Source organism: Phasianus colchicus, chromosome 6, assembly GCF_987193195.1.
Source record: "Phasianus colchicus chromosome 6, bPhaCol1.hap1.1, whole genome shotgun sequence".
Lineage (NCBI taxonomy): Eukaryota > Metazoa > Chordata > Aves > Galliformes > Phasianidae > Phasianus > Phasianus colchicus.
Genome location: NC_143441.1, coordinates 14725234 through 14749669, shown reverse-complemented (window position 1 = coordinate 14749669; position 24436 = coordinate 14725234). Strand labels below are relative to the sequence as shown.

Genomic DNA, 24436 nt, shown 5'->3' with positions numbered 1-24436 from the left:
GTGAAACCTTGAGCAGCGGTCTGGCAGGGACAAGGTAGTATGAAGGCTCCTGAACAGAATGGATTAACGTGCTGACCTCTGAAATCGGAAACAATGGTGGCATATTGTATTGTCTGATGAATCTTCTTGTGAGAACATCTTGGTAGAAACCAGAGTGCTGCTCCGAAGCATCCCTCTGTTTGTTTTTGAAAGATTCCCACAGCTCTGTGAGCTGTAAGGGAATTTGGAATGAGATCTTCCTTGAGGCGTGAGGGTTTTTTATTACACTGTATTTTGTAGTTCAGTGGAAAAGCAGAAAATGTGACTGTCACCACCACCAGGGTTACTGCTGACCACATACCTCAGTATATTATCAGGTAGTGACAAAATCAGAACTTCTGGGATATACCTAACACTTTTCTCTGTGATGGAGTGCGTGCTCAGAGTGGAAGAGCTGTCAGTAGGAGACTTTTGGTAGGGACTGAGGAGCAGTGGCTAACAAAGCTGCTTGCATCCCTGCTTTCCTTTCCCATCTTCCTAATAAATTCAGATAAGCCAATGGAGAGAGTAAGCACTTTAACTGATAGTGTCCTGGTGTGTTCAGAATTGAAGAAGGAAGCTGTGGTCACCAGATTCCAGCTGTCCCGTTTCCTTTTCCGAATGAAAAGGCTTTTATCGGGATAGCATATATAAATGTTTTTTCAGTGCATAGTCAAGTCATTCTAAAACTATTTTGGTTACAATGTTTGTCTTGTCTTGACGTCTCAGCAATTTTGGATCTAGAAGACATGAGACCCTGAACTGCAGGCTGAGAGGCTGTCTTACATATCCTCTATAAGAAACACAGAGAGAGGATTATCCAGTTATCTTGCCTAACAAAATAAGAAAGTAGGCAATGAGTGAAAGCTGAAACCAGTGAAATTCAAATGGTGGCATGGTGAGTGTTTTGATAAGTGATGGTAATTTACTGCTGGAACAGATTGCTGAGGGATGCAGCAGATTCCCCCTATCACTTGAAGTTTTTAAATCAACACTGGGTGCCTTTCTCATTCATCCTCAACTTGCTGCATTCAATCTAGGGGTTAATGGATGATATTCAATGGCTTCTGTTAAGCAGGAGGTCAAACTGTATCATCATGATGTTCTGCCTGGCCTTAATATGAAGGTCTGTGAGCTGCAGCTGCTTGTACTATGTGAGTAACACATTCAATTGCTATTGGTAATGGAGAGCATGCAAAGCCAAATCTCAAATTGAGTTTAAGTGGTGGAGAGAGTAGGTGTGTGTGTGTTTGTGAGAGAGAGACACCTGGCTTTATAGCTTTTGTGTTCCATCAATTTAGATTTCCTTAGAGTCATGCTCTCTTACCTACACCCTGCCTCTCGCTTGGCCCATTGCATCTCGAGGATTCCCAATGACATAAATTGCAGGCTGAAGTGGTAAAAGGAGGAAAGATTCAAGAGAGATTAACGAAGAGAACAATATGTTGGAAAGCATGACTTTAAGTGCCCTCAACACTGGGGTCTTATAGCTTTTTCTGACTCTTTGGCACATAAATTGCATCAGTTTAAAGTCTCTCATACATCAATAGATTGGGTAGAATATGTTCTAAGGGAATCTGAGTGAGCATAAGTGGGTATAAATTACATTACCTTACAGATTGCTTCTGAATTTGGCCCAGATTCTTTCCTTTATTTTCATTATGTCAACTTCACGCATTGGCATTATGGTCTTTTCAACAACTGGCCTGACAGCTAATGAGTTCTTTCTACCAACAGTAAATCAACCAAGTCAGAAAATGCTCCTCAGCGTAAATATTTCTCTTTACATTCAGAGCATTTTAAATCTCATTAAATTTAGAACAGGGTATTAGTAGAAATGTGTTTAGAGAAGTACTGTTCAAAGTGGTAATTATTCATAAGCCACCTGGATTCTTCTTTGCTCCCCAGCTAACAATGTTCTGAATTGAGAGAAGGGGGGCTGAACAGAACTGTAATGCTCGAGTCCAAATGACTTTGGGAAGTTCTTCAATTTATACTTGATTGTACTCCCCAAAATTTCTGCAACAGAGATGGTTTAAAAGAAAATGTTAAGATATAAGCTGGTAACAGTTTCACTCTTGGAAGGCTGAAGCAAAGGGAACTTTAGCTGTAGTTCATTAGGAAATAAAATAGAAATTTAGTTTTAAAAAATAGAAGGAAAAATTATATTTTTGTGTTAATTAAGTTACAGTAGAATTTGCTATAGGAATAAGTTACGTACATGCTATGCAACTTATTTCATCTCTCTGCTCAGAGTACATGGCTAAAATATTAAATTCAACACCACATTGCAGTGCTGATAAGTATTTCTGTACTACTTCATTATTTTTTTTAACAATTTTTCTGATGTTGGCACTTCAGTGTTTAAGAAGTCATGGGGTAGGCAGAGTAAGGAATTTCTGACTGGCTTTTCAAGTATGAACTCAAGAAAAAGTCACTATTTTGTCTTCCTTTTCTGATCTGAGATTGGTAAGAAGCCTATAGAATCTCTTGAAGGATGTTCAGAGTTGCAGCTGATGTCTTTTTTTAATATTCCCAGGTGGTGGGAGCTATATAAATGCAAACTACCCATATTATTTCCTATCATATAAGATTTTCTATCATGCTTCTCCTCCAGAATCCCTGTGTTCTCTTGAATGATGAAATTGCAAATGTTCCATAAATGCCAGTGTAATTTATTATCGTCTTTCATTCAGAGCATTACAAAATGATTTGCAGATGCAGGTGTTGCTAATGATTTTCAGCCACTCTTCTTAAAGACAGGAGAATATAATTGTCCCTGTTTCTACAACAAGGATGAAACTTGTTACCTAAAATGAAAAGCCTGGTTTTAAAGGTGAGTCTGGGTTGCTGCTAAGTTGTTTTGTGGCTCTTCTTATGCTTTCTACTTTTTTTTCAGTTATTTTGCTTAGTGGAATCCATTGGCTGAAAAGGAACTGGAAATTTGTTTTATGTGCAGAAAAATGCTTTAGATGAAGAGGAGAGGGTAATGAAGAAAAAAGGGCTCTTGGCAGGCCTAAAAATGTATCTTGCAGTATTGGACATCATGGACATTGTGGCTCTTCGTCATCTAAACATTCCTAAATCTGTTTAATCCTAAAGTCTACTTACAACAGTGTCAGTAGTATTTTAATGGATTGCCTCTGATTTGGGTTCTCAAAAGGCCTTAGTTAATAGGAGACATCATTTATAACTTGCCGTGGACTATTTGAAGGGGATATGTGAGGGAAAAATTTGGCCATATTTCAGATGCTGCTTTTTTTAAGCTTCCCACTGAGACAGTTTCCCCAAGAAATCAAAGCTGTAACCGGAGGCATGTTGGAGGCACTAAATGCTTGAAAATATGTCTCTAATCTTAGCGCTCTTTGGTGAGGACGTTGGATCAAGGTTCTTGGTGAAAAGGAAGATTCTATTAGGAGAAAAAGAGGACAAGATTCCTTCTTTTTGCAAGCCTGACCAGGTGTAGTTGGTAGCTGTGGTAGCTGGTCCTCTTTCCATAGAGAAAAACAGATTTAAATGCTTTATTTTGTTTTCTTTTTAATCTTCTCCATGCAGCTTCTTTTGAAGAAATTACTGTAGGGCACTAGCTGCAAATCAAACCTCTGGGGGAGGTTTGGTCTCTGTTGGGGCAAATACAGGTGTTGCAAATCTATGGGATGCAGTTTGCGGTCACGTGCCAGTAGGATAAGTCAAATGGGATGCCTAGTGTGACCTATGTCAAATGTATTTTAGCACAGATGTGGCTGTGAGATGTTGTTGTTGTTGTCTTTTAAAGTGAAGCTCTATGTATTTTGCTCATGGCAGCTCTCTGAAGGTTTACCAGTTCACTTCTTATTGGATTTTGATTAAAATTGACGTTTCTGCCAGCCTTACTGATCCCGAGTAAGATATTTGAGTTTGATCTTTTACTGCATCATACAGCGCAGGGAATTTGTACCCCCATCCAGGAGGAAGGCAGAGCTTTAGGTCTCTATGCAGCAGCCCTGTTCAGGGTGGAGTGATGCTTAAGAACTCCCCAGGAGGTACCTTTTGAGCACTAATGGGCTATGGCTAGGCACCAGGTAGGCACACCCAGTAACCTAAGATTCCTAAACATAAATCAGTCATGGGCATTGCAACCCTCCTATCTCTCCCTAATAATCTTACTTAATGTTCAACTGGAAAGACTGGGTCTCGTGGAGAAAATATCACTTTCTGTCCTAGTTTCATGAAGATCTTTGTGTTTCTGCAGAGATGGGCTGTGGTGGGAGCCAGGTAGTCCCTCTCTTTGTGGCAAGGACAAGAATGGCAGGTTGTGAAATTCACATTTGTTTTCATGAAAGTGGGCTAGGATCTCAACAGCATGCTGTTCCTAGAGTATATTCTCTGTTAAGAAAGCAGAAGCGGGCTTAATGGTTTTAGATAAACTATCTGAAGGTTGGTGAAGTAATTAGTAAATGTGCCCTGTCAGACCAACTAATTTGTTTAATCTTGAGCGGGCAATGTTTATAGATATTTAAATCATCTTAAGAAGCGGCTGTCCAGAGTCACAGCAGGATGATGATCTACGCAGTGCTGCAGACAAACAGACCCACTTCCTGCCCTTGCTGCAGCACCGCTGAGCTCTGGAGAAAGCTGCTGTGGTCTTACCTTGCTTCCATCTCACAGTTATTTAATTCAGTCCTAGTGCTAGAGGAGATTCTGTCCTTGCTAGCAGCTGCTCCTTTCCCGATGCAGATGCATGCTTTTTTGTGGCTACCAGGTGAATCAGGCTAGGGAGCAGATCTGGCTGAAAGCTAATGTGTTCAACTTTTTTTTTTTTTTTAATTATTCTTTTGTCGTTGGGCCAAGCAAGCACTGGTACTAGTCCCCAAAGGGGTGTGGGGACAATTGGCTGAGAGAGTTGCAAGGGCAGGACTACACTTTAGTGAGGACTTGTGCTTTGGGCAGCATCAATAGACAACAAAACTACAACCTGAGTTTACCCACCTGTTTGTATAAATGGAATAGTTTGCTGATTTCTGGCAGGAGTTGTGTTTGGGTTCTCTAGGGTGCAGGAACAAAAATGTCAGAAGCTTCACTGTAGTGACTGAGTCTTCCAGCTTCCTGTGCAGTTCTTTGCCAAATAAAACAGAGCCAGAAAGCTCAGCACCAGCAGCTGTAGGGAGTTAATTCCACCCAGACCCAGATTAGCCATGGCACATTCTTGTAACCATAGGCACGAAATCTTAGTGTAGACAGCTGTTCTGATAAACCAATCTGGGAATCCTGCCCTCCTAGGAATGTTTGATGCATATTGGTCAGAGAAGTGGTTTGTGAAGTTACTGTGGGACAAACTGGGAGTCTGGATGGCAATTGCATGTTGTTCTCATTGCCTGTGATGAAAATACCACATGGTTACAAAAAATGACGTGAAGTTTTCCTTCAAATGCTCAGTGAATTCATATATCTCTGCCTGACCTTTATAGATGTAATGCCATTACTCATCTGTGTGCTGTGAGAGTGTTGTCTGTCCATATGCACAGAGTATTGCTTAAGAGAAGCAAGTGAAGAGCCGGTCAGCTTGCTTCCTACTCCAAGTAGTGTTTCTTCTGCAAAGAGGGTGTTGTTACTTCTTATTTTTTGTGCTTATGGCATATGTTGGCATTTTTCTGACTGCACTGAATACTTAGGGGATGAATACTTAGGGGGGATGATGGGGATGACTGAAAATCAGAGAGATGTAACTGCTGATAAGAACATTTGACTAAGTGAATGGAGGTAAAACCTTAAGACTGCTTGAAGGTATGAAGGTGAGTCTGCTTGGAAATCTCTGGGGGTTAAGCACCAGCATTTGACTCTTAACAGTTGGGGATTTGAGCACTGCTGAAGGATCAAAAGCATAGCTTTGCCAGAGGGGATGCTAAAGTTCACCTGGGTTCAAAATGAGAATGTGTAATTTCATGGCACACAAATCCACTAGGGATGCTAAACACAGAGGAATTGCCTCCAGAAAACTGTCCAGAAGACTCCAGTAGTGCCAGCTGTGCAAGTTGGTGATGCCTGGGGAGTGTATTTGAGGATAGCATCTCTGTTTCCTCTGTGCCTGTGCTGTTCTCTTGGCATCTGCTTCCGGTTGTTGTCAAAGACAGGATTTGGGGTTAGGTGGACTTGCACTCTGAACCAACACAGCTATTGTTGTGACTTCAAGGGAAAATATTTTTAGAAATAGCAGAGATTAGAAGACGGAATATTGGCCTGAAAGGAAATCCATTGCTTTCTGGGCTCTACCATTCGTGTTCTATTCAAACTGGGACAAGATATTTCATCTGTTTGACTCTCCCTTTCACCTGACAGGCACCCTTTATCCATGTTGCCATTTCAATTGTCAGTTGTTATCTGAGGACTTTCTTAAGACATGTTTACGCAGTTTCAAGCAAGGTAACAATACACTTCAAGGACTTTGCTCTGCTCTGCTTGAAGTTGTGGCTCTCAGCTGAAATTTGGAAGCTGTCAATGCTTTAATTTCATAGTGAGTGTAAATTAAAGCTGATTAACTTAAACTATCCTGAAGCATTATCATGAAAATAGTTTATGCAACTTTGAAATTGTGACAGAATAGGAGTGCCCATGTTTGGTTCTATGTACCAGACAAGGAGGAGTGGTGTCCCATAGTGTACAAACTCTTCAACTCCCCATTGTGTGAGCGTGTCCTCTGCATTGCTTTGTTCAGAGGAGATCCCGGTCCATTTTACGTCACTGCTCACTGTTCTAGTAATAATAATGGCAAATCTCAATAGCACAGTGGTTCTGCTCAGATATTCAAACTCTCTTGCTCACTTGATTAAAGAAATATTGAATGCTTTAGTTTGAGACACGTTTGTTAAGGAATAGGTGGCTTTGACTCAAATGTTTATAAGGGGTTCACTTCCTGAGCAATTAGAAAAAAGTCTTTGCTGGTGAAGGATGTTGGAAGCACAGAAATTCTGCAGCTTGTTCTGGACTTGTAATTATTAGTACATGTTAATGGAGTAGAAAAATGTGGAGATACTGTTCCACAAACAAGCTGAGTGATATTTTTCTTCTCTTCTGCTGTGATGGGTGAAAATCCAGATTTTTCTGACTTTTTTTTGGGAAGGGATAAAGTTAAGTGCCTGTTCTGTATCAGAGAAAAGAAGTCATTTATTACATAAACTACTGGTCTTCTAGCTGCAGTTTGGCATTATGATTTTATCAGCACTTTTGAGTGTCACTAATATGACCCAGGGCTTAAACATGTTACTGCCACTGTAACATGTGTTTTTTCTAAAACTATTACTGTCAGGCAGCTACTGCAAGTCCAATTCCACATTCTAGCATCCTCTCTGAGAATAGTGAGGCTTAGCTTATCATCCTCTTGGCACAGAAAGCGGTGTGGTTTTGAGCTCTGTAGGGTGCAATCAGAGCTGAGGAGTGTCGTTTTCCAGGAGCAGCACGTATTAAGTGCTGAGTTTCAATCTGCCTTTTCTTCAAAACCAACACAAGCATCCTTGCCTTAGTCAAAACTCAATAAGAATTTTCAGGGTTCTTCAAAGTGAGGGTGAGATTACTATGGTTTGAAAGACCTGGAGACCATTACAGCTTGAGCAGAAGGAAAAGGACCATTATAGCCTCTTTGGAGTAGGAGCAACCAGCTTGTCCTTTTCCCCTTGTGCAAGGCAAGTTGATTGCCTCACAAGTAACAAGCCCTAATTCTCCTCAGGTACTTTGAGAGTCCAGCACTGGCTTCCCCTACATAAATTGGAAGGTTGTGAATTATGGCTGGCCCTGCAAAAAATATTGTGCAATGCAGGGGCTTTGTGATTTTTTTCCCCTCTTTGCACACTTTTGTGGAGGCAGACACAATCCAGCCCATTATCTGTATTTGAGAGTTTTCACTATTATGGACTTGTAAAAGTTTATATTAGCAATTCTGATTTGAAAAGGACAAGTGGAGGCTGAAAGAATGGCAAATGGAACCCGGATATAACTTTTTGATTCCAGAACCCAATTAAATTTGTGGTTTTAAAGTGCGTGAGACTCCTGAGTTCAGCTCTAATACTAAATTTATATTATTTCCTGGAATGAGAGTCACTGCGGACAATTTCCAGAGGAGCATAATAATGATCCAGTAAAAAATGAATCCTGCTTTTGATTTTATTTTTTTTTCTCCCAAAAGATATAAGATAGAGAGCCAATTTAACTTTATATTGGCTATTCTTTTAATGCTCAGTAACTTCCCTACCATCAGTGACTTTTTTTTCCCTCAGATATCTTTATTATTAGTGCTGCTCTCACTATGCAGTGTTAACATGCATTTGCCTGAAGTGGTTAATGCTATAGCACTTTTACATATTTGAGGAGAAGAAAGAAAGAGAATATCAGTTGAAGGAAAACATTACATATCACACATCATATTCATAAGTCCATTTTTTGCTAATAATTGTTCTTCTATATGTCACGTGTTTCTTTCTTTCATCTTATTGAGGTCCTCTGCCTAAGATGATGTCTCAGCCTGATCAGTTAAGGTGAGAGGGAAACTCAGACAGTAGTAACTGTGTACGATCTGTGCTGAGCTGCTCAGAACAGCCTTTGTGCTGCTTAGACACATTTTAAACCATATGTATTGGGATAGAAAAATGTTTGTCTCTCATTTCTTGTTAAATATCAGCACAGCATTTGCCTCCCAAGGAAATTTACCTTAATTCTACTCCTGCTTTGTTTGTGGCATCTTTTTCACTTGATGACTTTGTGGAATGAGAGTAGAGTTATGCTAAAGATGAAAGGACAAGGGGAAATGGCCATAAACTTGAGCATAGGAAGTTCTACACCAATATGTGAAGGAACTTCTTCAAAGTAGGAGTGACAGAGCACTGGAACAGGCTGCCCAAGTAGGTTGTGGATTCTCCTTTTCTGGAGATGTTCAAGACCCACCTGGATGCCTACCTGTGCAACCTGCTGTGAGCCTGCTTTGTAGAGGGGTTGGACTTGATGATCTGTAGAGGTTCCTTCCAGCCCCTACAATTCAGTGATTCTGTGAAAGCAAGTGTCATTGTCCTCCCCTTCACTCCCCTCATTGCTGTGAAGCATGGCAAGGTAATATGTGGTGTCTGGTCAGTAAACTGATATGCTGGAGAGCTTTGGGAAAAATCATAAATTATTCTCACAGGGAAAATGTTTTTTAATTCTGTTTCCCACATAAAGAAACAAAATTGCTGTGAGAAGTCTTGCTTTTATGGAATTGAGCTTCATTTTTTTTTCCCTGGATGATCTTGGAGGTCTTTTCCAATCTTGGTGATTCCATAACTTTTTTTTTCCTCCTTTTTTCTTGCTCTGAGCCAGTTCGGTAGTTGGTTGCTTTACACCTTGAGAGACTGGTAAATATATCCTGTGGCCTCTCCTCAGTGTGAGGTATGAATCGCAGATCTGGGCTATATCTCTTCATCTACTTTTGCCAAACTTTGTAAGAAACAGTGTTGTGGCATTGGTTCTGTTTTGGAGCTGAAGTTACTATTTGGATTAAATATCCTTGGATATGATGTGCTGAGCTTGCAGAACTAGTCTGCTGTATGAAACGAAATCCAGGACCAGATGAGTTGAAATGGATACTTGAATGAAATAATTATTACTCTCACAGATGCAGGAAAGTAGACATACAGTAATGGCTTAGACAAAATGCTTTGTTTAAAGACCATGTTAAATGAATTCCTCCAGGAGGTCTTGTGTTTTTATGGAGGCTGCTGTCCAAGGAGGAAGGATCTGTTCTTCCTTATTCCTGTGAGGTAATTGAATATGATTCTGAAATTTTAGTCTGCTTTGTGTGTTACCATCCCAGTCAAATACTTGCAAAAATCAATATTATACTACTCTTTCCATTAAGTTAGACATGTTTAGAGGCCCTGTTTCTAATCAGATAGTTTTGGGGCTTAATATTGAAATCAGGGTAGTAGTCCTTTCAGCTGAACAATATTTTTCCAAAATAAATTCAAGGGATTTTCTTCCTTTTGATGGACTTCAACATGTAGTCTTGCAGAAGTTCCAGGCTCTCAAAGCAGAACAGTCACTTTGGCTGGAGTGACATTTGCCAAATGGCTTCAGTGTTACCGATACAGAAATTCATCCATGTTGCATTTCTTTGTCGTTAATTTTAATTAGTTTTGTGACTCTGTGTATAGAAGTCTTCCTTCTGTATTGGTGCTTATTGAGAGAAAAAGACGTACACTTGTCTCATTTTGGATATTTATACTGTGAGGAATACATCTTGGAGGAAGAGGTTGCTTTAAAATAGATCTTTGCTTAGGATCATGATTGATAGGAAAAAAATATGTATTTACTTTAAATCTTCTTTCTTTCAGTGTGGAGAGCCACAAAGACAACTTTGCTAGTGAGAATCACATCAGAGATGAGAGAGTCAGAAAATGACGTAGTCCCTATTACTGGGAACACATGTTCTGCATTTAATGTATTCAGAACTTGTTACCACTTTCAAAGCTGCATATGAGTTTTCCCTCAGTACTTGGAAATGAATGTGTTTCTGTTTGTAGGAAATGACCAAGAAGTAGAGTAAGCTGTTCAATCATTTTACTTTTAAACCATGTAATAATCTTGAATTCTGGTTTCATACAAGCCAATGTTTTTTTTTAATGTGCATGTGTACACACACTTGTGGACAACCAGGCATGCCCATGTTTCTTGTCACGTTACTTCTTGTAGAGATGAAATCTGTCCTGATGTCAGGAGTCTATGATGTGCGGTTTACATCCTTATTACCAAGCGTATGTTATAAATAACATATCAAACATCTAGTTTACAGTTTAATTTTTTAAATATGGGAGCATGAGTATATATTAGTTCTGATTTGTAGGGTTTGTTTTTTAACATAAAGTTCATCTCGGCAAGGTTGTTTTTCTTCACAGGGCTCTTTATAGAGGGGTTGAAACTGGATGATCTTTAAGGTCCCTTCCAACCTATGTCATTCTATGATTCTAATAGTATAGTAACATATTATTTTGTTGCTCAACAGTGCTTATTTTTAATCTCTGCTTTTGCTGCTCAGAATCTGATAGGTATTAATTGAATTACTTGTGTTTGAGAAAGGCTCAGAGCAATATCCTAGCGGTTTGATATTGGTGTTAGATTTTGAGGGGTTACAGTTTGAAAGGTAGCTTGCTGCTTGATACTGGAGATGTGCCTGGTATTTTCCTCATTCTGTGCTACTGAGTAAGTGGCGTAGCACATTAGCACAATTGCCTTTTGCCATGCTAGAGTAGTATTCCACTTCTAGCTTAGCCTTAACCACTCTTAAATCTTTATTCTATCCTCAATGAAAAGATACTATGGAAATAAATGCATGTGAACAGCATTGGGGAAGGCTGTAAGTCACAGTTCTCAGCATGGTGGAATCTCATTATGATGGGTAAGAGTCATCATGAGAGTAAGAGTGTCAGATTCAAAATGTGATGTTTGTTGACCTGATTTATATAGAAACATCATTGCTGACCTGGTGTCTTTTTTCTTTTTTTTCTTTTTTTTTTTAATAAAAAGGAAAGGAAAGCAGTTTTTATATCCTATCAGCTGTTTCTTGAACGCTTTCCTCTTCCTTCCTCTCACCCGTTGCCAGTGATCCTCATGAAAAGATATCAGGCTGGTTTGTGAATATACATATATTTTTTCCCTTCCCCCATGAGATACTGAAAGAGTGTGGTATCCAACTCCTATTTGAAACTCAGTGAAAATTGGCTGTCTGATTACCATTCCAACATAATACATCATGAATATTAAAACTCCTAAAATATGCAGCTGTGTGTGCATCTCTGTAAGTACAGTGACTCGTATAAAAGCAAAGCAGAAATTTGCAGAGCTCTAAATAAAACACCTTCTTCCTTAGGAGAGATGTTTCAGAGCACAGGCATTGCAAACAGGTGGGGCAAGGATTCTCCTGCTTGCTGTCACTCCCACAGCCAGCATCACCAGCAGCAGTCTTCGGGCATGCAGGGGAGGAGATGTTTGGGCAGCGGTTGCGTAGCTCTCTGCAGAACCAGTGCATCAGTTTGGAAAAACTTTATTCCTTTTTGAGTAAAGAAGCACTGGTTACAAACACCCCACCATCTCCTAAGGGCCTCTGTGCTCGTTTTGGGTGGTAAATTGTGCTTGAGCCAAACATAGAAACCCAGTGGTTTTTGTAGAAGTGCCTATGGAGTGAGATGCCACACAAGTAGCCCCTGCAAAATGTGGCCTTCATTGCTCGGAAAGGAACTAGGAGCAAATGTTAAAAACTTCAGTTTCTGCACTCATCTGCTAGTAAACAAAAATACAGCCATGGAAATTTGTTTCTCTTCCTTTGAAATCTCTGTATTTATAACTGTTTCTTCATACAGTAGAGCAAAGCTAACAAAGAAAGCATTTTTATTGTAATATAGTGTTTTCCTATTTAGCTTTCAGAAAGCAAGGCTGAAATAAATAGTTGTGCAGGCAAGGTGTGGTTTGGAAATAGTATTAGAATAAAGATTATAAAGAAAAATGACATTGCACTACAAGAATTGAGTTTAGTTGCATCAATCTTAATGCAGTGTTCCCTTTTCTGTGTTTATGAAAGTAAAGAAATAAAGTGATTGTTCCCTTAAAATTTAAATATTGCAGTGTAGACAGCTGCCAGCAGAATTCAGACTTCATTAAGGAACCAACTTTTGGTATTGCAATAAATTATTTTTTAATTAAGATTTTTTTCCTGTATCTTTATCCTCCTTGTTCCTGAGGATTTGCTAAATTACTTATGAAATGTCAAACACACGAGTAGCACAGCTTTACAAATAGGACGCGTTTAGGGAAAAAATTCCAGAATCGGAATATTACTCAGTGTTGACTTAAACATGTTGATGCTGTCCCATCCAGTTGCTCTGAAATCCTACTGTTTTAGTTTGTAAACTTTTGGGAGAAAAATGTTGTAAATTTGTGAAGGGAACAAGTTATTGATATGGAACTGTCTGCCCTGCTACGGAGGAAATAAAAAGATTTTGAGAGGAGGGAAAAGATCACCAATAGTTAGAAATGGAACTCAAACGTACTACATCTCAAGTTCATTTTGGAACCACCCAGCTTAAATGAGAGGTGAAAACTGTGGTCAGAAACAGCTAAAAAGAAATATTATGAACCACATTGATGTTTTTAAGTAAGTGAAGGGTGAGTGTCAGGAGGATGGAGCCAGGCTCTTCTAGTGGCATCTAATGAATAGGACAAGGGGCAATGGGTGCAAGCTGGAATGTAGGAGTTTCCACGTAAATATGAGAAAACTTATTTACAGTAAGAGTGTAACACTGGAACAGGCTGCCCAGGGAGGTTGTGGAGTCTCCTTCTCTGGAGACATTCAAAACCACCTGGACGTGTTTCTGTGTGACCTGATCTACATGTTCCTGCTTTGATAGAGGGATTGGGCTAGATGATCTTTTGAGGTCCTTTCTAATTCCTGGCATTCTGTGATTTTGCTAAGTCCATATTTAAGGTAGAAAATTACTGAATATAATAAGGCAAGAGAGTATTATTTCAGGGTAAGCAGTAGACAAATGGAATTACTTGATAACTGATATTAAACAGCATTAGTAGTCAGTAGATATGCATAGGTCTGAAACTACTTCCTAACCATCCAGCAGTATAGTTTGATTAAGAAGTGTTTGTTGTTGTTATTGTCGCTGTTCTGTCTTTCTTTTAACTGTATGTACTCATTTTACTTTAATTAAAGTTGTGATACGATATCAAAATACTTCCAATTTAGGCAGGAAACTCTTCTTTTTATTGGAGGAAAAAAAAAGATAAAGAATAACCCATTGACTTGGTAGAGTAACCTTGGGTGTTATTTTCAATCAGTAGCTTTTAAGGAGTCCATTTCTGTGGAATATAAAAGTAACTATTTAGTAATATATATATAATTTCTTATGCTTTAGGGCCAAATCTTCCTTTCCTAAGACTTCCTCATAAAAGGAAAGTAGTTAACAGAGGATGACATCTTTTCTGTGTGTTTCCTCAGCAGGAACAGAATGCCTGCTGTACCCTGTTGTGGCCTTTCCACTGGCTTCAAAGGGATTTGGATCAGACCCATAAATCTTTGTTCACTTCTGTAAGCTATTTAAAGACATTGCTGTAGAATCAGGTTTCTTCCATTCCTATTCAATTCATAGGATTCACGGTATTTGACTGAAGAAAATGTTCGGTGATAGCTTCTGGGAAAATCAGTCAACAGGGGGTCATTGTCTGCCTCTCATTATCAGCGAGGCCAGGGGAGAAGGGACTGCGAGCATAGGCAGAGGTACCCAGAGAAAAGCTGTTTACACTTCTCATGTGTCTGTAGAAGCTGATGTCGATTGCAGGCGCCCAGCCCCAAACCAGGAGCCCCTGTTCCTATAAAAGGTCTGAGTGTTTCTCTCCATTGCTGCCTCAGCCCTGCAGCTTGCTCTGCCAGAGCAAACATTAGGCATGGCTAAGCCATTGGGTCAAAGGACAGGATTACCCAGCACATTAGCACTCAGATCCGTTTTCCATCTCTTGGAAGTTTTTTCCTTATCTGTGCCTCGCTCTTCCTCCCTGTGTTCCCTCAGTAATGAGAAATGTTGTTGTCTGAAAGTGGAGGAATATGACCCTATTCATACCAGCCTGTTTTTGCTCTCTTCTTGCTAAGAAGAGTTTCCACAGCAAGTGGCAGAGAGAGATAACTTTGCCACTGCACACATGGTTTGAAAACAGTTCAGAAAAATTCCTCAATTCTAAAAATATATTATTGGCTCTTCGTGACTGTCTTTAACCACGATTCTTGTCTGGACTTTGATGTACGAAAAGCTAGATTCTCAAAAGCTGAGGTGCCCAACTATGGATGCCTCACGTTGACCAATACCTCATCCCAATGAATACCTCATGCAGCAGGTGTATTAGATACAGCTGCCCAGAGATACCATGGAGGGGTCAGTGATGTCTGTGTTTAGGATTTAAAAAATGCATTAGTGCACAGCCCAGTTGTCAACATCTGGCTTTAATTCTCCTGTAGAACTGTTCTTCTATCCTCATAAAGGGGAACTAAAGAGAGAATGGAGTTCGTATTAAGAACTGACTTCAGGTTGGCTGCTGAGTGGAAGAAATATCCATGTGTTTTTAATAGAATTTCAGGGAAATATTACCAAAGGTATTTCAGATGACTGTACCACTGTACATCTGCCTTCCCTGCTAGCTTTACCAAATGAGGACTAGGAAAGATTCACTTTGGACTAAACAGATTATTTTTCCACAAGGGCAGGGAGTTTGGAAGGAATATTTTTTGTCTCCTGTAACACATCCTCTCGTCACCTTCAATTACCTCTTTTGTAGGTGTGCAATAGTGAGAAAACATTGTGCCTTATATTAAAGAAGGAGTCTTTAACTCTTCGCTCCCACTGATATTTAATCCTCTAACTACCAACGGCAGTTCTTTGAGACTAATTCGTAAGGGCTGCCTTAAAACACAGGTTGGTGCTGATCGGAAATGTTGTGACCATGTGGTTTCACTTACATGTCACATAATTGAAGTTATAGTGGAGTTTGACCACGGATAAAGGAAAACTTCTGTGGTCTCCTGTAATTTGTGAATTTGTCTAATTGGTGTTGCAAACATCTTTCTCTTGATGGGGTCTACAGTACAGTTTAGTGAAATATTGTTGTTTGTCCTACAAAATGAAAGTATCATATTTATTTACATTTTTCTTTCCAAATAATTAACAATTTGGAGATCTTATGATTAGAGTGTTTTCTTCTAATTTGTATTGTGGCTTTCAAACCATGACATGACAGGAGTGCAGGAGACTCTGTTCCTATAGCCTCATTGTATAAGCAGCTCTATTGGAAAGGAACGTTATGTTCTCTGATGTACTCAGTTTGGGGGAAAGTTTCAAGATAGAGTGTGTGTGATAAGTGTGATAAATAAATCACATTACTTGTTTACAGGATTATGAAAGCTGAATAGGAAATGAATTCAGTATGGCATGTTGCTTTTTCATTTGTGCTACTTTAAGCATTGGTCTGTGATATCAGACAACACCGAATCAGCATTACTAAACTAATTCTGCAGTTGTTTGATTTGTAGTGGCATAAACACAGAAAATGTACATACAGTGACTCATTGGAAGGATTAGGAGCCTTTGTCCTCCTAATGTGAATTTAATTTTTGCAGCTGGGGATATACACAAGCTGAAGAGAAAAAAAAAAAACACCTTATTTTGATTGAGAATATGAACTGCTACTGTATCTGTTACCTCCCTATAATTCTTCTTACATATTGAATAACTACATCTGGCTAGGTCTTTTTTTTTTTTAAAGTTTGTTTATATGTTGTGTCCTCTTCTGTGAAGCCCTTTTGGGATTAGGTACATAATTGGAAAGGCATAGGGGTGAAAGAGAAGCCAACCAAGCCAAATGTGTCCCTGACTGACAGGTTTGACATGTTCCTTGTTGGTAAATGCAGTAGCTGCTGAACTGGATTTTGAGTTCCCTTGGCTATGTTTTCCTTCCTTGGTGTTTTTTTTGTTTTTGTTTGTTGGTTTGTTTGTTTAACCAAATATTTAAGCAAAGTGTGTGCAGGATGCTTGTCTCACAACATCTAGTGTTGTCGGCCTTAAAATAGTAATGCTGTTCAGCCAGTGTTGTACAAATAATCTGTGACTGACTTGGCTGCACTGGACACAGGATAGAAGTTTTTCTCGCATTCTTTGGGTCCTCGTCAGGGTGGGGTTTCCTGATTGAGCCTGGCATGTCATGCTCCAAAACAAATGGGATGGAGTTAGATGGTTTGCATCGCTGCTTCTCAGGCCTAAGGGGTGACTCAAAGGCCACACTGGGTGGGAATTGCTTGGACCTTAACACATGTGAATGTGTTTGGTTTGAATTTCTGCAGTAATGCAGGAATATCCTTAAATAGCATTGGTGAGCCTTAGAAATTAAGCATTTGTTTAGTCTTCCATTGTTCAAAAGAATCTTCAATTACAGCACTGGTTTGCGCACGAATGTATGTTGTTAAACCATTAAAAAAAAAAAAAACATGCACCATGCTTGGAGAGTGGTGTTTGCAAAGTTGGAACTTGGCATTATAAACTCATTCTTTAGTGTTTAAGTGAAACATGAAGGAAGAATGGAAGTCTGGAATTTAACTCTTCGTGGTACTTCTTTAAGCAAGTCAGCAAAGCTATGGGGTGCCCTTCTGCCTTCCTTTCCATCTGCAGTAACTATTTTCTTGCTTTAAAGATTTTATTAAAATCCTCAGGACTTTCTTCCCAACCTATTCATCCATACACAAATCTCTGCACAGTGTCAAACACAAACTCCTAATAGATCCACTTCATGTTGAAGTTTGCAAGCACCTCATAAATGTTAAATCTGAGCCAATATGAATTCCTCTATCTCTTGGGATTAATGAGCACTCTTCAAGGAAAAATAAGCAATAAAAAAAAAAAAAAAGCCCAAACTACTTTCTTTTTAAAGCTTGCCTCATATATCTGTGCATTTTGAACGCTTTTTGTAAGCAAAATTTTTACTTAAATTCAAGGTAAATTCTCTAGTTAGTCATGCTACTTTTTGAAAAATATTTTAATCTGAATGGAAATGAATCTTATCCCCTAAAATGATAGTATGTAAAGTATGAAACTGGATTCCTTCATTTTGCTTTGGGCTTTCGAGACATCAAGGTATATTTTGTTGATGTTCCCAGGCTTTTATGTAGAGTGTGAGGGCTGGAAGTATGCTTTCAGGTAGTGAAGGCTGACATTCTTGTATGATCATTTGTTTTGAGGAGTTGAGGTCTTAAATAAAACATCAAATATGAGAAAATCAGAAGAATTGTCAATGTTGTCATTACTTGAATGCAGTTAAGTTCAGCAGTGTTGAAAAGTTGTCATCTGGAGGTTACTAGATGTCCTCTGACACAGAGCAGTTTTCTCAAAGACAGCTGTGTATTAGGTTGATCTAACAAAATTGCTACCTGCAGAAAGATAGACAGAACTGTGTTTTTGGTCATCATCTTGACTTCACCTGTGATAGGGCTAAGAGATCCTGCTAATTACGAGGGTAAGAAATACTGACTGTAAGGACAAGAAAGCCTATATGCACTGAAAACAAGCCAAGCCAACAATTCTTCTGGATTTTAGCATTGTTATAAAATAAAAAGGCATGCAAGCGTGCTTTTGCTAGTTGTCTTCAGAGACTTTGTTCCCCTTTCATCCTGCTGTACTAATTCCATCAGACTCTTGCTTTGAAAAACAAAATATATATATTTTGAAGCATTAATTGGAATTATCAAATTTGACTTGCTGGTGAGTCAGAAGTTGTTTCAGCACATGCTTAGGCAGGAGGATGTCTAGCACTTGGCTGAGGCTGACTCAACAGAAGAGCTTTTGGTTCCTGTGCGAGCACACTGAGATCTGGCACCCACCTCTGAGGGCAGCTGGGGTCACAGCTACCACACACGGATGCACAGATTGTTCCTCTCCAACAACAGAAAAAATCCTTGCAATCTGTTTGAAGCTTACTGATTCGTGCTTTTAATTAGCGAATGTTCCAGGGTCGTGAATGCTCCTAAACCTGTCAGTTGTTGTAGGTGAGTACCTCCTGAAAGCAGGGGGAGCACAACTAATCCCTGCTGAAGTAACGCATGGGGTGAGTTATCACAGAATCTGTAGTCATCTAGTGGGATCATGAATCTGACCTCAAAACTCAAGAGATTCACTCTAGAGCTTCAATCAAAGAACTGTTTTTCTCATCTCTTGAGGTTCTTTGTTTTCAAATATGTTCCTGCTTAAATGTGTCTTGACGATGTACAGGTGACCTCCAAGGAGTAGGAATAATCAGAATGTGTGGCGGTGCTCTGTTATGCTGTATTTCAAAGCACTGACCTGAGCAGACAGCCATCTGAATGTCTCTGATCACTGCTTCTTCTGTGTGAGCCTTGCATAGAGCATTTCTGTCGTGAGGTTCCATAAGAGAGAGCAAAGAAGTGGTTTGCAAATCTTATGCCCTTTTAAAATCTACTTGAGCACATCTAAAACAAATCAAGGAAGTAATATTTGTGTAGCATGGTCATGAAATCATTAGCGAGCTGGCTGGCAAATTAGAATTTTTTTTAAAGGGAAATTTAATTAAATAATGGCATAGTTGTAGTGCAGTTTCATATCCTCCTTCTAGACAGGCATTCATTATGAGCTTGAGTAAATATTAGATATTTATCACATAGGATGTTAAATATTTAAATTTTCTCGTAACAGATATATATTTCTACTTGGTAGGCTGCTGCACAATATTGAGTTAGAAGGCCATGTTTTCCTGAAGTTATTTTCCTACTTGAATGTCAACTTATAATACGCAAGCAATGAAATCATTGAAAGTAAGATTTTTTTAATTCTAATTTCACAGTTAGGTGGCAACTCCAGGCATTCTATTTCACAAGCATCTCATAAGAGCCTGGTTGTGAAGGCTGTGGTCAGCGGCAACCTGCACCTGTAGTCAGCAGTGTAGGGTAAAGATACAGAAGATGTTCCACTGGCTTTCATGGCACATCTTACGTACTTTGGATATTTTGTGTAAGGATTTTTCTGCAGCAGGATATATACTGAGCACACCATGAGCTCTCTCTGGCCAGAATAGCTATAATCTTTCTTGTAAGTATTTGTATGTCCCAGCAGCTCACAGCATCATATGGTGAGCTTATAGAATGTGTAATTCAGTAAAATCTGTGGGTTCAGCTGTTGGCTGAAAGTAGACCTGATTAGGTAATTTTTTTAAAACTCCAGATGTGTTTTTTGTCCATCTGTTACATCACTGTATCATCATTTTCTAGCATCTAGGGGAGAAGCTGCAGGTGGTTGCACAGTACTTCACCAGGTTGCCGTTGGCCCAGGAGTAACTTAGTTATCACACTTCTTCTAAATTGTCAGATCTGGGTAGAAATTTAGATCTAGAGTTTTGTGATTGTAAGAGTGCTCAGAACAGGAAAAGACTGTTGAGCTAGAAGGAAATGTATTATTAGACCTTGTGTCTGTCTTGTAACTGTGCCACCAGCTAGAAGGGAGTTTCTGAGGGTATGTGGCGTAAGAAATAGCTTATGCTGAAAATAGACTGGAAAACCAGGATTAATTGCATCACACGTGATGCCTTCCCTAAAGGTATTCTCGTGGTGTGGTCGTGTTATCTTTTTATTATTTATTTATTTATTTCAGAAGGCATACACCAGCTATTTGTAATTTTCAAAGCATTAGGAAGCAGTCAAAACAGTGACAACTAGGTCAGAAAAACAGATGCATTCCTCCATCGTAATTGCACGTGATAATCCTCTCTATTGTTGTTATTTTGAAAGAAATTATGCTGATTTTAAATTAGTCTTTGATTTGTCTTCTGTGCAAGAACCATTGTCGAGTTATCTTTGCGTTAGAATTGACAGAACTCCAGTTTGTCATTCAGTCATTTAATATCAACGTAGCAAGTATGGTGCTGTTCTGCAGCATAACTATATAAATCAAAAATTAATATTTGTTACTACCTTTTAAAAAGTTGCTGACATCCTGGAGGGATGCTAAATGAGCCTTATTGATGTTTCATTCTAATTAAATACAGGGTAAATGTTCTGTAATTGCACCTTTCATTAAAATGTGAATGTGTGATTTGCAAGCTTCCCGGTGCTGCCCTTTAAAAAATCATTTGAAAATATTTTGGTCCGATGGCAGTAAGTCACTATAGCTTAGCAGTGTATTGGTAATTTAATAAGCTGCTGGCATTTATTTTGGAGAAATTGTCCTTCGGATGTGCAGCTGTCAGGCTGCTTGACTATGTAATTCTTCTTCATGTGAAGTAATACAATAATGTTCTTGGTATCAAATTGAATGCTTGACCATAACTGGCGCTTGGCATCTTTTGTGTGTAGACAGCCATTATTTCACAGTAGAAGCATTACTTGGTGACAAACACACTGATTTATTTATTTTTTAAATGTCTATCAATCTCATTTCAAAGGTGGCCCACCTACTTTCTACTGTTACTTTGGGTCTGAGGAGTTGCATGTTGTGAAACGAGGGGGGCATCTCAGTTATTTTTGATGTGTTGAAATGAGTAGATGTTGAAATTAGGCTGTCAGTACTGCAGGTGTGTTTATGTCTCCTGCAAATGACCAAAATATTCCATTCTGTGAGAGGAGGAGATGGGAAAAATTTACATTCTTACCTTCTTGAAATTACGATCTGTATTAATGATTTAGATCGTTGTGTTATGAGAGCATCGATTTCATCTGTTAGAATGATTCCTTTTAATGAAATTGTTCAAGGCTCAGTTCACCACAGAGGAGAGGCTGCTCTCTGCATTATTGGAGCCAAGTTAAGGTCACAGATCTTGGCTCTTCCATCATGAGAATCGTTCAATAGAAAACATGGATGGGCCAGAGAACAATTTCTAGCTAATTCCATGATTGCTTTGAGAGCAGTGGTGAAAAGCACAGGAGTTAATGAGTCTCTCCATTACTTACTCCATTCCACCTAACTCAGTGAGCTACACAAAACAAAAAAAATTCAACGAAAAAACCACTCTGAATTTTAACTGAAGCTACTTTAAAAAAAAAAAAAAAAAAAACCTGTCCCCAAAATAGACCTGTTTCAACTGATAAGGAGGCCTGCTTCTAGTGAAAGAATAGATCAAATGGTTGAAAGAGTGACTCTTGCTTTCTGTTCTTCTGTTTCTGTGGCCTTGAGGAAGTCAATTCATCTTTACTTCAATCTTTTCATTTGGAAAAATAATGTTTTCCCACTTTGTGAAGCTTCTGAATTTGCAGTCCTTGAACTGCTTTATGAAGTACAGTGCAATTTACCTACAAAGTATTCCTGTTGGCCAGCAGAACTGAAGTACACTTTCTGTTCCTTAATTATATACTTGTTATATGTTAGAAAACGAAACAAAAAAACACACGCAGCCCACAAAACCCAGCAAGTCAGGTCTTCCTCATGCAACATGTCTGTCATATAGCCCTTTAAAAAGAAAGCTGGGCAATCAGAGAAGAACTGTACAAAACGAGATTTGCTACATAAAGCAGTATCTGAAATGTGGACAAAATAATTGTTGTCTCATCGTGCATTTGTGTGTACAGAATTGGAAATGTGCTGCTATGTACGGTATAATAATTGCATACACAATATGTTTTGTATGTATATAAATCTGCAATGTTCTGTAATCTGTATCTGTATATAAAATGCATAAACGTGTGTGTGTGTGTACTAATATGTAAACAAAATTTACTACATAGAATAATAATTGGATAAGTATGATAATACATTTCATGTTCAGGATGCCCTTGAGCAACATTTTCCACTTCAAAGGCATTTGAATATGTTACTGCCCCCTAAGTATCTCTATGGTAGCAAAATCAGCCTGTATTCTAGGACATACTTTGTGCATTCCCTTGATAGCACTGATATAAGGCTAATTTCCTTGTTTTCATGTAAACAAGGAAAGCTGCAATTCTGTGTGTTTTGTCTGGCGCAGAAGAGACAAATGATAGTAATAATACCTACCTCTTTTCCAGCACATCTCAAAGCATTTGGTCTAACTATGAGTCAGATGCTATCAGAAAATACCAATTTCTTATGTGCAATTATGGCTTATATCTTGAATGCTCCCCAGGAGTACTGCTACATTACGTCCCAGTATGAAAACAGGGGCACCCAACATCTAGGGCTAGTGTAAGGTGGAAAGGGCCAAAAAGAAAAAAAAGTAAATCATGGAGTGGGTTGGATTGCCCCAGTCCAGGTGCAAGACCTTGCACTTGGCCTTGTTGAAAAATAGTTCAGAATTGTATGTTTTCAGAGATATACTTTCTGCTGATGCAGTTCATTTAGGAACACACCTGTGTTGGTTTCTCGCCTTATTATACTGCAGATATCAGAGGAGCTTAAGGATCTTTTTCTGCATAGCTCTGATCCTAACTCCCATCTCCAGTCACAGCTTGGCAGGAAGCTGGATGAGAAACTCTTCAGGCTTAGTGCTCACAAGAAATTGGATTTGCTCCTGCAGCAGTCCTGTCTTCCCTTCTCCTAGAGTGCTGCTTCTGCATTTGCTTACTGTTTCCTTATTATTTATCTATCTGATGTTCAATGAGAAAAGAGTCTCGAAAAAGTTCCATAGGATGTTTACTGAAATATCAAGAAAACACAGAAAAAAAAAAAAAAATCTGCATTTTTATACTGTGACTTGTGCTTCAGTCTGAGGATTTGAAAGGATCATCCCACCTTTGAACACACTTCACCTTCAGGAAAGTGCATCTTTTAACAGCAGTGTGGGAATGACTAGAAGAAAAAATGTCAGAAAGGAGAACAGCTTTTGGACTCAGTATTGTACCTTTACTGAGATGTTACCAATATGAATGTGAATTCTTGTCTCCTTATCTCTTTAAGTGATGTATGACTTCTGCACAGGCTGCTCAGTGTCTTTTTCTGTGTTGCTTGCAGAACCAGAGCTCAGCTCTATGAGGAAGGGCTGACATAATGAGATGCAAGTCCTGAAAATCCTTTTTAGTGGTAATGGGCAGGAAAAATACTTCAATTCAGGTCAAGATATAAGGCTGGGACTAAAGTATATGGTTTTTTGATTACTGAGTGCTCCTTAGAAATAACTCAAGTACATTGTGGGGAAAATAGAGCTTAGCATTTGAGTGGTTGAAGGACAGCAAAAAGATTACCTTAACTTTGAAGACATCCATACAGTTGCCTACTTTTGCACTCCTATACTTGGCCCAGTTTAAAATGTCTGAGAACGAGCCCTGTGAATATGCCAGGTAACATATTTTGCAGAATTTAGAGGTAACAAAGTGTTCGGTTGTTGGGGCACGACCATAAAGAGGAACTGAATCAATATACCTATTTGAGTCAGACCTGCTGAACTGCAAGAAGTAATGTACTGCTCTTGAGTTTTTGAAGAAAGGTATTGTATCTAATGCTTCTTTCATTATACCACAGTCTGTCAACCAACACTTAAGCATACCTAAACATTCTCTCAGTAATGATAGAGATGGCAATAAAGTTATGTGTGTATTTGCATATGAATGTTGGTGTTAAATGTATATGGAACGTTTTGCTTGGTATTTCTGAAAATTGAGACAAAGATAAAGATGACTGCAGCATCCACCCTTATCCTTACTGCTTATGAGTGACTGATCTAATAGCAGTAGCAGGTCTTACATTCGTGTATGAAACTGTTGAGTCACAGCCTGAACCACTGATTGATCACCTGAGGCAAGGACTGAGTCAGCCATGGAAGCACAGGTGAAGGCGATTCAGCTGTGTGACCAGGAGCCTGTCTCCACCCCTTCTAGACCCCATTAAGGGCTGGCTGCCACTGGGGAAGGATCTCTTTCTGGAGATGTCTCCTCTGTGGAGTCTTCCCTGCAAACCTATATCTTTGGATACAG

The 24436-nt window shown here is 39.1% G+C and overlaps 1 protein-coding gene and 1 long non-coding RNA gene across 13 annotated transcripts in view; both read left to right on the top strand.

Annotated features, from left to right (window-relative positions):
- RBMS3 (RNA binding motif single stranded interacting protein 3) overlaps positions 1-24436 on the top strand; it is a 697193-nt gene that overhangs the window by 272472 nt on the left and 400285 nt on the right. The gene's annotated exons all lie outside the window — the stretch shown is intronic.
- Positions 1-24436, top strand: part of LOC149917443 (uncharacterized) — a 46486-nt gene that overhangs the window by 3608 nt on the left and 18442 nt on the right. The window contains exon 1 of the long non-coding RNA XR_016467715.1: positions 1-24436. This exon is cut by the window's left edge and continues 3608 nt beyond it. This is a non-coding gene — a long non-coding RNA (uncharacterized LOC149917443).